This window comes from Mytilus californianus, unplaced genomic scaffold, assembly GCF_021869535.1.
Source record: "Mytilus californianus isolate M0D057914Y unplaced genomic scaffold, xbMytCali1.0.p SCAF_7, whole genome shotgun sequence".
Classification (NCBI taxonomy): domain Eukaryota; kingdom Metazoa; phylum Mollusca; class Bivalvia; order Mytilida; family Mytilidae; genus Mytilus; species Mytilus californianus.
Genome location: NW_026262723.1, coordinates 93,102,370 through 93,115,032, shown reverse-complemented (window position 1 = coordinate 93,115,032; position 12,663 = coordinate 93,102,370). Strand labels below are relative to the sequence as shown.

General features: G+C 33.4%; 1 long non-coding RNA gene across 1 annotated transcript in view; it reads left to right on the top strand.

The window, feature by feature from the left end:
* LOC127708771 (uncharacterized) overlaps nucleotides 1–5,294 on the top strand; it is a 154,349-nt gene extending 149,055 nt beyond the window's left edge. The window contains exon 2 of the long non-coding RNA XR_007985380.1: nucleotides 5,102–5,294. This is a non-coding gene — a long non-coding RNA (uncharacterized LOC127708771). The remainder of the gene's footprint in view (nucleotides 1–5,101) is intronic.
* The last annotated feature ends 7,369 nt before the right edge of the window (nucleotides 5,295–12,663 follow it).

Below are 12,663 nucleotides of genomic sequence, written 5' to 3'. Positions count from 1 at the left end.
TTTGATATGCTGAATCTAACCATGTATTTAGAATTTTTTATTTGTGGGCCCCGCTATCAAATTGGTTCATATTGAGGTCAAAAGGGTCCAAAATTAAACTTTGTTTGATTTCATCAAAAATTGAATTATTAGGGTTCTTTGATATGCCAAATCTAACCGTGTATTTAGATTTTTAATTTTGGGTCCCGTTTTTTAAATTGGTCTACATTAAGGTCCAAAGGGTCCAAAATTAAACTTAGTTTGATTTTAACAAAAATTGAATTTTTGGGGTTCTTTGATATGCTGAATCTAAACATGTATTTAGATTTTTGGCCCAGTTTTAAAGTTGGTCCAAATTGGGGTCCAAAATTAAACTTTGTTTGATTTCAACAAAAATTGAATATATGGGGTTCTTTGATATTCTGAATCTAAACATGTATTTAGATTTTAGATTTTTGGCCCAGTTTTAAAGTTGGTCCAAATTGGGGTCCAAAATTAAACTTTGTTTGATTTCAACAAAAATTGAATATATGGGGTTCTTTGATATGCTGAATCTTACCATGTATTTAGATTTTTTATTTGTGGGCCCGCTATCAAATTGGTTCATATTGAGGTCAAAAGGGTCCAAAATTAAACTTTGTTTGATTTCATCAAAAATTGAATTATTGGGGTTCTTTGATATGCCAAATCTAACTGTGTTTTTAGATTTTTAATTTTGGGTCCCGTTTTTTAAATTGGTCTACATTAAGGTCCAAAGGGTCCAAAATTAAACTTAGTTTGATTTTAACAAAAATTGAATTCTTGGGGTACTTTGATATACTGAATCTAAACATGTGTTTAGATTTTTGATTATGGGACCAGTTTTCAAGTTTGTCCAAGTTTGGGTCCAAAATTAAACTTTGTTTGATTTCAACAAAAATTGAATATATGGGGTTCTTTGATATGCTGAATCTAACCATGTATTTTGATTTTGGACATTGGACCATTATAGGTAAATTAAAAAAATTGAAGTTCTTAGACCACATTCTTTTTGTGTCAGAAACCTATGCTGTGTCAAATATTTAATCACAATCCAAATTCAGAGCTGTATCAAGCTTGAATGTTGTGTCCATACTTGCCCCAACTGTTCAGGGTTCGACCTCTGCGGTCGTATCAAGCTGCGCCCAGCGAAGCATTTTATTAATTTTATTTTCTAGCTGTGGAGTGCTACCATATATCTTGTAAATGGTTGTGATGCCAACCCTGAACCATATATTTTCTGCAAGATGATTTAAATGAATAATAGGGGAAGTCCACGGGGTTTATACTTAAGGGGACTTTGTTTGGGAGATTTGTAACAGCATCCTGTTACAATAAATGAATGAATTTTAGATTAACCAATTATTTGTCTCTGGAATGAGTTACTGTTCTTGAATTTAAATGTTTGGAGTGATGACAACAAGATGTTTTAAACAACTCTGACAAACCTGACATTTCTTGTTTACAATAACATTTAAAAATATGAATGTTGAATGAATGGGGAAAGTACTTTTTAGCTCACCTGGCCCAATGGGCCAAGTGAGCTTTCCTCATCACTTGGCGTCCGTCGTCCGTTGACTTTTACAAAAATCTTCTCCTCTAAAACTACTGGACCAAATTTAACCAAACTTGGCCACAATCATCATTAGGTATTTAGTTTAAAAAATAGGTCCTATGACCCAGCCTGCCAACCAACATGGCCGACATGGCTAAAAATAGAACATAGGGGTAAAATGCAGTTTTTGGCTTAAACCTAAAAAACTAAAGCATTTAGAGCAAATCTGACGGGGTAAAAATGTTCATCAGGTTCAGATCTTTCTTCCCTGAAATTTTTAGACGAATCAGACAACCTGTTGTTAGGTTGCTGCCCCTGAATTAGTAATTTTTAGGATATTTTGCTGTTTTTGGTTATTATCTTAAATATTATTATAGATAGAGATCAACTGTAGAAGCAATAATGTTCAGCAAAGTAAGATCTACAAATAAGTCAACATGACCAAAATTGTCAATTGACCCCTTAAGGAGTTATTGCCCTTTATAGTCAATTTTTAACAATTTTTTGTAAATTTTTGTAATCTTTTACAAAAATCTTCACCTCTGAAACTACATAGACAAATTCAACCAAACTTGGCCACAATCATCATTAGGGTATCTAGTTAAAAAATGTGTCTGATGACCCCGCCTGCCAACCAAGATGACTGACATGGCTAAAAATAGAACATAGGGGTAATATGCAGTTTTTGGCTTATATCTCTGAAACTAAAGCATTTAGAGCAAATACGACTGGAGTATAAATGTTCATCAGATTTAGATCTATCTGCCCTGAAATTTTCAGAACATTCAGACAACCCATTGTTGGGTTGCTGCCCCTGAATTAGTAGTTTTAAGGAAATTTTGCAGTTTTTGGTTATTATCTTGAATATTATTATACCCCACGCAACGAGTTGTGGAGGGTATAATGTTTTTGACCCGTCCGTCCGTCAGTCCGTCCGTCCGTCAGTCCGTCAGTCCTGTTTCTTGTCATCTCAACTCCTCTCAAACCACACAACAGAATTTCACGAAACCTTTTTGGATAATAAGGACATACTATGTAGTTGTGCATATTGACAGGAAATTACGATTCAATTCTTTTTCTAGGAGTTACGCCCCTTTGAACTTATTTACTTTAATGTACTACTGCAACAGTTTGTCATCGCAACTCCTCTCAAACCACACAACAGAATTTCATGAAACCTTTTCAGATAATAAGGACATACTACGTAGATGTGCATATCGACAGGAAATTACGATTCAATTTTTTTTCCAGGAGTTACGCCCCTTTGAACTTATTTGCCCAATACACTACTGCAACCTTTTGTCATCGCAACTCCTCTCAAACCACACAACAGAATTTCATGAAACCTTTTCAGATAATAAGGACATACTACGTAGATGTGCATATCAACAGGAAATTACGATTCAATTTTTTTTCCAGGAGTTACGCCCCTTTGAACTTATTTTCCCAATATACTACTGCAACCTTTTGTCATCGCAACTCCTCTCAAACCACACAACAGAATTTCATGAAACCTTTTCAGATAATAAGGACATACTACGTAGATGTGCATATCGACAGGAAATTTCGATTCAATTTTTTTTCCAGGAGTTACGCCCCTTTGAACTTATTTGCCCAATATACTACTGCAACCTTTTGTCATCGCAACTCCTCTCAAACCACACAACGGAATTTCATGAAACCTTTTCAGATAATAAGGACATACTACGTAGTTGTGCATATTAACAGGAAATTACGATTCAATTTTTTTTCCAGGAGTTACGCCCCTTTGAACTTATTTTCCCAATATACTACTGCAACCTTTTGTCATCGCAACTCCTCTCAAACCACACAACAGAATTTCATGAAACCTTTTCAGATAATAAGGACATACTACGTAGATGTGCATATCGACAGGAAATTACGATTCAATTTTTACAGGAGTTACGCCCCTTTGAACTTATTTGCCCAATATACTACTGCAACCTTTTGTCATCGCAACTCCTCTCAAACCACACAACAGAATTTCATGAAACTGTGTAGATGATAAAGACATACTATGTAGATGTGCATATTGACAGGAAATTATGATTCAATTTTTTTTTCTGATACAATTTTTTTTTCTTACATTTATTTTAATTCTCCAATGACAATGTGGGGACGTGGGGTATGTGAGCGCGCTCACTAAGCTTCTTTAATTATAGATAGAGATAAACTGTAAACAGCAATAATGTTCAGCAAAGTAAGATCTACAAAAAAGTCAAAACATGACCAAAATTGTCAATTGACCCCTTAAGGAGTGATTGCCCTTTATAGTCAATTTTTAACAATTTTTTGTAAATTTTTGTAATCTTTTACTAAATTCTTCTCCTCTGAAACTACTTTGCCAAATTTAGGGTATCTAGTTTAAAAAATTAGTCTGATGACCTCGCCTGCCAACCAAGATGGCCACCATGGCTAAAAATAGAACATAGGGGGTAATGTGCAAGTTTTGTCTGTTATTTTGACAACCATCATAAAGAGAGAAAATCTGACAAGAGCAAAAATGTTCAGGATGTTGAGCTCTACCATTTTTTTTTTTTCATTTTTGCCGACTTTCTTCAAAACTATAATAGATACAGAGAAACTTTAAGATGATCAGCAAGACAAGTTCTACAAATAGGTCAACGTGGTCGAAATCATCAGTCGACTCCTCATTAGAGTTATAGCCCTTTGATGATGATTTTGACCAATTTTTTGCCTTTTTGCCTTATATCTTAAAATTATAATAGGCAGATAGAAACTCAGCTAGGCAAAAATGATCAGCAAAACAAAATCTACAATGAGGACAATATGAAGGAAATTGTCAGACGACTCCTTATTGGAGTTATTGCCCTTTAAAGAAGATTTTCACCTTTTTTTTTGGCATTTTGTCATTTATGATAGAAAATTATAATAGATAAAGATACACTTTAAATCACAAAAATGATCAGCAAGTCGAGATCTACTAACAAGTCAAATTTTGCGGATATAGTTAAGTAAACTGTGACTCTATAGGAGTGATTGCCCTTAAATGAGGATTTTTTTTTTATCCTCTTTTGTGTTTTGAACAAAAACTAAAGAAGATAGAGAGAAACTAAACAGGCTAAATGATCAGCAATACAAGATCAACAAAACAGATTTTTGTCATGAATTCTATTCTTGTCTACAATGTTGGAGAGTGTTCTTTGTGGAATAAGCACATAGGTCAAGGTGAGTGACACAGGCTCTTTAGAGCCTCTAGTTTACATATAGAATAACATGAATGCTCAGCAATTCTTTTTGTACGACCGCAAAAAATTTGTGTTCATATAATGCTATCATGTTGTCCAAAGACACATTTGGTTTCAGGACAATAACTTTAGTTTAAGTGAATGGATCACTTTGAAATTTTACCAGAAGGTTCAATACCACAAAATGAAGGTTGGGATTGATTTTGGGGGTTATGGTACCAACAGTGTAGGAATTAGGGGCCAAAAACAAGCATTTTTGTAGTTTCCGGACAATAACTTGTGTGTAAGTGTATGGATCTCAATGAAATTGTACCACAAGGTTCCATATCTCAAAGGAAAGGCTGGGATTGAGTTTGGGGGTAATTGCCCCAAATGTTTAGAAATTAGGGGCAAAAAAGGGGCCAAAAACAAGCATTTTTCTAGTTTCCAGACAATAACTTGTGTTAAAGTTTATGACACTCTCTGAAATTGTACATTTTTCCTGAAAAGAAAATAATCTTCAAAATTTCAATTGCAATTGAATTAAAAAATAGACTGAAAAACATTTATAACTTAATAGAATTATATACAGCAAGAAAATACAACAAAGTTTTTGAACTTGAAAAACTTTGGGCCCTATGCTAATTATTTATCCTGAATGGTAGTCAAACAACCATATTTGTATCAATATATATCTTTTTGAATTATTTATGAAAACAGAGCAAACAACATGCAATATATGCACAGCACATGTAAACCTTTTTTTTTCTATTAAATTATCTATAGCTATTTCTGTATACAGAGATTGTGAAAAGGGAGAGAGAGAGAGAATGAGAGAGAGAAGGAGAGAAAGAGAGACAAAAAGAGATTTTCAAATGATTTATATTTTAGTTTTTCATATCTTGGTAAAACAATAGTCTTGTGTTGTTATATTCTTGAAACCCTGTAACACCTTAGTCAGGTGGTGCTGACAGGGTGATGTAAAATCCTGACTTGAAAAAATAAATAAAAAATAGAAAAAAGTAACATGAATGGGAAGTCTGGTTAAGGAAGTTTATAATATGTCCTTCTTGATAATCTGACATCAAACATTATCATTGTATCAGTAAGACAACATTCCACCAAAGACAAACTGACTATAGGTCACCAAATGGCCTTCAACAATGAGCAAAACCCATACTGCATAGCAAGCTATAAAAGGACCCGATATGAACAATGTAAAACAATTAAAATGAGAAAACTAACGGCCTGATGTATGTATAAAGTGCTTTCTTAAAACTATTACAACACATTGAGGCTGAGGCATTACATTATGATCATGTATTATAATTACCTCAGATAATGTTTTTTCTGCATTTTAGTTTGTGATCCAATTCCCTATGTAGAACATGCCATCATAAAAGTTATGGGGAGATCATTTGGTGATAAAGTCACTTATGAATGTCCATCAAATCGTCGCATTGCTAGAAATACCTCAGCAACATTGACCTGTTTACCAACTGGAAGATGGGATAAAGAACCACCTTACTGTGAAGGTCAGTGATTTACCATGAAAGGTCAACAATATTTGGTAGCTAACTTGTTTTTTGGAGTATATTTATTTATGAAATAAACTCACAAGAATTTTAACCACAGTATTATGCCTTAATTAATAGGTCAAAGTATTTCAAATTTTCATATTTTCTTGATAAATATAATGTTATGTTAATTCCAAGATCAAGGTGTCTGTCTGACATCAGCTGATATGACATATAAAGTATTATATTTATTGCGAACGAAATCAAAGTTTTCCACAGAGTCATTTCCTCTTGGTCAAGGTATTTAAACTTTTGTCTTCTATTGTCCCATTGAATATATACAATAGCTATTGTTCTCTGTGTAGTTTATTCACTTGGACCTTTAAATTTCTTCGAAGAAAAATCCATCACTCATTAATATCATTGGCACAATTGAAATGTTTTATTTTTGACACAAATGAAATATGGTTTGTGGTGCGAATAAAAGATTTTTTTTGTGCAAATGAAATGCCAATTGGCGCAAAAGCAAAGCACTGACCAATTGAGATTTTAGATTAGGTCTGCTTCTCAGTAAGTGTGCTTGAAATGGATATTTGGTGAGTGAATTTTTTGCAAGGATTACAGGTGTCACATGACTTTGACATCATTAAAGCTCTGCTTAGAGGGAAGAGGTGTATACTACTTACCTCTGTCTGTCTGTATAACTGTCTGTGTGTCGGTCTGACCCATGAAATATTTTGTCAAATTTTTTTCATTAACTACATATCAGAGCTTCATGAAATTTGTTATCAAGCTTTATGTGAGCATGTTATACTGTTTGAAACAATTTCAAACCTATTGCTCATTAACTTCCTTTTTCTGTTTAAAGAATACTTATAGCAGGGTTATCATTAGTGTGCAGTACATCTTGTTTTTGTATTTTAGAGTTCATGTTATGTTTAAATTTAGGATACAGTTTGTTTATCATACTACATGTATATACAAAATAAAGATAAAAATACTTGTTGAAGATTCCTTGTATAAAGTACTTGCATAAATGACAGGTGTCATTTGACCCTGAATTCAGTTACAGAGTTCATTTAACCTTGAAATTATTTTTACTCCAGTTTTGTCAGTAGGAAAGAAATTTTAATGTGTCCACTTATATTACTTTATTGCAGGTAGATTTGAACGTCAGCCTGGTGCATTACACCAAGTTGGTAAAACCAGCAAGCAAAAAATGTATCACAACATATTTACTGTGGATGATTGTGAAGTGAAATGTACAGAAGAAACAAGGTTTAGATGTATGCTTAGTGTGTATAGACAGGGCACATGTCACTTATGGAGTAAACTACCAATATCTGAAGCCAACAATGCAAAACATTTATTGTTTCTTTCTGGAGCTTATACCTCTTCACTACAAGGTAAATAAAACAATATTTCAAGGTAAAAGAGTAGTGTATTCAGGGCCTTATTTGACCTAGAAAATGAAGAGTTGCAAAATCATATAAATTTAGTATTAAGATACATATAAGATATTCCAATAATGTTCTTTGGTCTTGGGTGACAGTTGTATCATTGGTAATTATATCACATCTGCTGAATTATGTATTATGAGAGTCTAACTGAGACTTTTGGTTCTAAAGAAGGGATTGTTTTTTTTTTCTTATACAATTGCACTGTGTCTTAATTACCCCGGCAAAAAATGTTTGGACTCAATAGTATCTAATTTCCGGTACAGTGACGGATCATCAGTAGACAGAGAAAAAATATGATTTCTGTTTATTTATTTGTTATTTTTATGATATTGAAGAAAAGAAATACACATATAACTATTTTCGATTGTAAGATGTACTATTTTCTACAACCGTTCTAGACTTAAGGAGAAATAAGTAAAAACGCACGTCAAAATGACGATTTGAGTGAACCTTGCCTTGAATTTGTTTAATTTCTCGTTAAATTGTGCACACATTGTACAAAAAGAAAGGTATGGAAAGAAAGATATTAACATGGAGATTCCAAGACTAGTCACTTTGTGCATCTCAATATTTGTATTAATTTGCATGGAACGAAAGAAATGGGTCATGTCAAAATTAAAGGACCTGGTTTTGTCTATGTGTACGACCCGGTTACGTCTTAAAATTTCTCAAAGCAGAACCCAGTTTTGTCATAGAAAATAATGCATAATCTTATTACGTTAATTTAAATCTGTCGTTCAATAGGAGTTTGAAAATGGTTTTTGCAAAGGACAACTTATCATTTATTTGAATCCGCAAACGCTTGAATTTCTGCTTTATCGGAAACATTTTAAAAAAATTTTGCTTAGTATAAAAACAACACTTTAACGGCGAAATATAAAGAAAGGAAGGTTGTAACGCAATTTGAGGTTTAAGCTCTCTGTACGTTTTTGTTTTTATGAAAAAAATATTCTGAACACTATATATTTATTATAAAGCAAGAGAATAAGACAAATGTAGATGCATGAATTTTTATGCAGCGCAATGGATTACAATAATCATGCGTTAAAGTCTTTTTACCCTCACTTTCTAACAATTATACTTAGTATAAATTAGTAAAATAGTATCAGGTCCTTCAAAAATGCAATACTGATTATTTCATTAATAATTTTATAAATAAACGGTTCTTTATCACTCCATTGTGTAATGATTATCGTACCCCTAACAGGAAGGATTGTGCTTGATTGTCATATGATGAAGACATAATCTTTCAATCAGTTAAATTGAGGTCTGGAGCTGGCATGTCAGTAACTGCTAGTAGTCCTTTGTTAATTTATGTATCAATTTCATTTTGCTTAGTTTCTTTTGTTACCTATTCTGACATCGGACTCAGACTTCTTTTAAAATGAGTTTTACTCTTCGTATTGCTGAGTGTTTGTTTTTTCTACATTGTCTAGAGGTATAGGGGGAGGGTTGAGATCTCACTAAACATGTTTAACCCCGCCGCATTTTTGTGCCTGTCCCAAGTCAGGAGCCTCTGGCCTTTGTTTGTCTTGTATGTTTTTTAATTTTAGTTCATTTATATGTTTTGGAGTTTAGTATGACGTCCATTTTCACTGAACTAGTACACATTTTTGTTTATGGCCCAGCTGAAGCCCGCCTCTGGGTGCGAGATTTTATCGTTGTGTTGAGGACCGATTGGTGGCCTTCGGCTGTTTTCTGCTCTTTGGTCGGGTTGTTGTCTCTTTGACACATTTCCCATTTCCTTTCTCAATTTTATTTGTTCTACATTTAAGGGACGTTGGTCAAGTTAAAAATTGTCAATATACAACTTACAAGGTTGGATCTAGAAGTATTTTATGCCAAAAAAAATCATTTATAAATCGTAAAAACATGATATAAAAATCTTTTTTATTCAGTAATTGGGGCGTACGCACTCTAGGCCCCCTGGATTCGCCACAAATAAATAATATAAAATATAACTATATCGTAACCATCTTAACATTTTATAAGAATCAAGAAAACAGAGACATCTGCCAAATTGGATGTATGTAAATTGGATTATCATGTTTATTTTCAAAATTCACAATGGTATTTTAGCCTCGTCGGAATGCGAGACCAAGCGGATGCAAATTCATGGCGGCTTGAACTATTTGTATAAAATCAGACTTATCATTGGTGTTGTTTAAAGCTGTTGTAACAGCAGAGGAGCTTTCATGAATTAGCTCATGAAATGACTCATTTGCTCCCTCAATAGTCAAATTTTCTGTCATCTAAAGTAATTAAAAAAGATTATTTTAATGTTAGAAATAATGATACACAAAGACAACAACATCCTAGATTACTGCAAGGAAATTCTTTATTCTGGTCTACATGTTTTCGTCTTCAGGACAATTTAATGATAGGAAACAAATACTGGAGTACATAAAATGCGGTGCATATGGGGTTACAAAGGTTAACAAGAGATTACGTCACAATAATAGGTTTGACGACGTTAAAATGAAAGTGAAAGTAAAAGTTAATAATGAATTGTCAGTATCTTTTCCAAAATGGACAACACCTCACAGGACATTCCGTACCATTCCAAAAGGCTTCACTCGGAAAGAGGTACTACTTCCAATTTCGTCGGGAATATTGTAAGATGTATGGTAGTCGCACATGAAGGAGCATGGTGTAAGTTGCGGTGAATTTGTTACATTTGGTGGTTGTGGTACACTATCCATGTTTCAAGTTCATTTAAACAATAAAATCGTGCGGTTCTGCAGTTTATTACGTTTTGCGGTGGTCTTCTTTGGATCTTGAGTGGTAGTAGTTCATTGTTGACTTTCTAGAATAATTCGGCAATCTTGGAAGGGGTCGTTATTTTGTCAATGCGGTGTAGTTGGCAAAGGTGGATTGTCTAGATGCAGGGGTTCACAGAAAAAAATTAAAGATACATTTCTAACATTAGAGATGCATTGGGTGAACCAACACTTTCTAAGGGTACAAGCTGGTAGAGTAATCAGGATAAAGAATTTCCTTGCAGTAATCTAGGATGTTGTTGTCTTTGTTTATCATTATTTTCCCGAGGTTTTAAGACAACCGCAGCATACTTCCGGGTATCCATCCTGATTACTCTACCAGCTTGTACCGTTAAAAGGTGTTGGTTCACTCAATACATCTCTAATGTTAGAAATATTTAACAATATGATAAGTTTATACTTTTTTGGGGAATCATAATATTATAACCAAGTTGAGTTTTAGAACATCCCAAAAATAAAAAAAGTTTTGCCCTTTTCAACGGATTTTTATAGTTTGATCTTACATTGTGCTGTTACACCACTGTGGGTAGGTGTCACTTACAAGTTTAACCCCGTCATTTTGTATGTGCCAATCCAGAAACCAGGGACCTGTAAATCAGCGGTTGTCTTTTGTTGTCTTATGTCATATTTTCTTTTCTTTTTTTGTCTTGTACATAAATCAGTTTTCTTATTTGAATTGTTTTACATTTGTCATTTCTGTGCCTTTTATAACTTGCTATGAGGTATGGGTGTTTGTCATTGTTGAAGGCCATTCGGTGACCTATATTTGCTAACTTTTACGTCATTTGGACTCTGATGGAAAGTTGCTTCATTTGCAATGTTGACGGGGTAAAAGACTACTTATGTTGTTTTAAATAAGATCTGAGTGTAGATCTTGTGACAATAATATGCTTCAAACCAACTTTTATTCACATTGAAAATACATAATTGTAAAATACATTTATTTCAAATTTTAACTTGAAGTTTCCTTGGAATTTGAACTGTGAAATGTGCCTGCTCAAGTTTATGTAGTACCAGAAAATATGGCGGCTTTGGATGCACGATTAATTAGTGAAAAATAGTAAAGACAAAAGTTTTTTCTGACCATTTGTCAATGAATTAAAGAAAGAGTAAAATATTGTAATAATAGCGTTTAGTATTGTAAAGCATACTAGCTTTGCTGTTTTGATAAATTGATATGGTGACACAATCATACCACATCATCTTATTTTTATATCATTTCATGCCAAGGTATAGTAAACAAACAAACATCACAATAAACTATATAAGACTTAATGTAAATGCATGCTATAAATAAGTTAAGTGCAAAAAGGTATGCGTATAACATTAAAAAAATGTGTACTCTCTATTTCGAAAAGTTCCCGTTTAAAATAAATTTGAACACGACAGGTGTGTTTTACAATAACATATATATTGAATTCTTTCAACGGATAATGTTAAGATCTGTGTTAAGGTTGCTTTTCATAAATTTGTGGTTTTCAAACAAAACAAAACCAGGTTTTTGTGAAGTAAACAACATTGACAAAACCGGGTCCTTCCATTTTGACATGACCCATTTCTTTCGTTCCATGGACATTAATACAAACATTGAGATGCTCAAAGTGACTAGTCTTGCAATCTCCATGTTCTACCTTTCTGACGTGCATTTTTACTTATTTCTCCGTTAATCTAGAACGGTTGTAGAAAATATTACATCTCACAATCGAAAACAGTTATATGTGTATTTCTATTCTTCAATATCATTAAAATAACAAATAAATAAACAGAAATCATACATTTTCTCTGTCTGCTGATGGTCCATCATCGTACAGGATATTATATACTATTGAGTCCAAACATTTTTTGCTGGGGTAGTTTAGACACAGTGAATTGACATTGCCCTTTTAAAATACCAATTTTGTTCCAGTTGCAGTTTGAATTCATCTATTCAAACTGATGATCAACTATTGAAAGGTCTTAGCAAATTGCTTGAGTGAAGGGTTGCTAGTATATAAAGCACTTGCAGTAAATGGATTTAATTTTACAGAAGGGCCTGAGTGGCTGAGTGGTCTACGTAGTCCATTTACAGGGATCATTAAGACTGTCAAGCTGAGGTTATAAATTTAAACCCCACCCATGGCAGGTGCGTATGACTCCTTTCTTAAT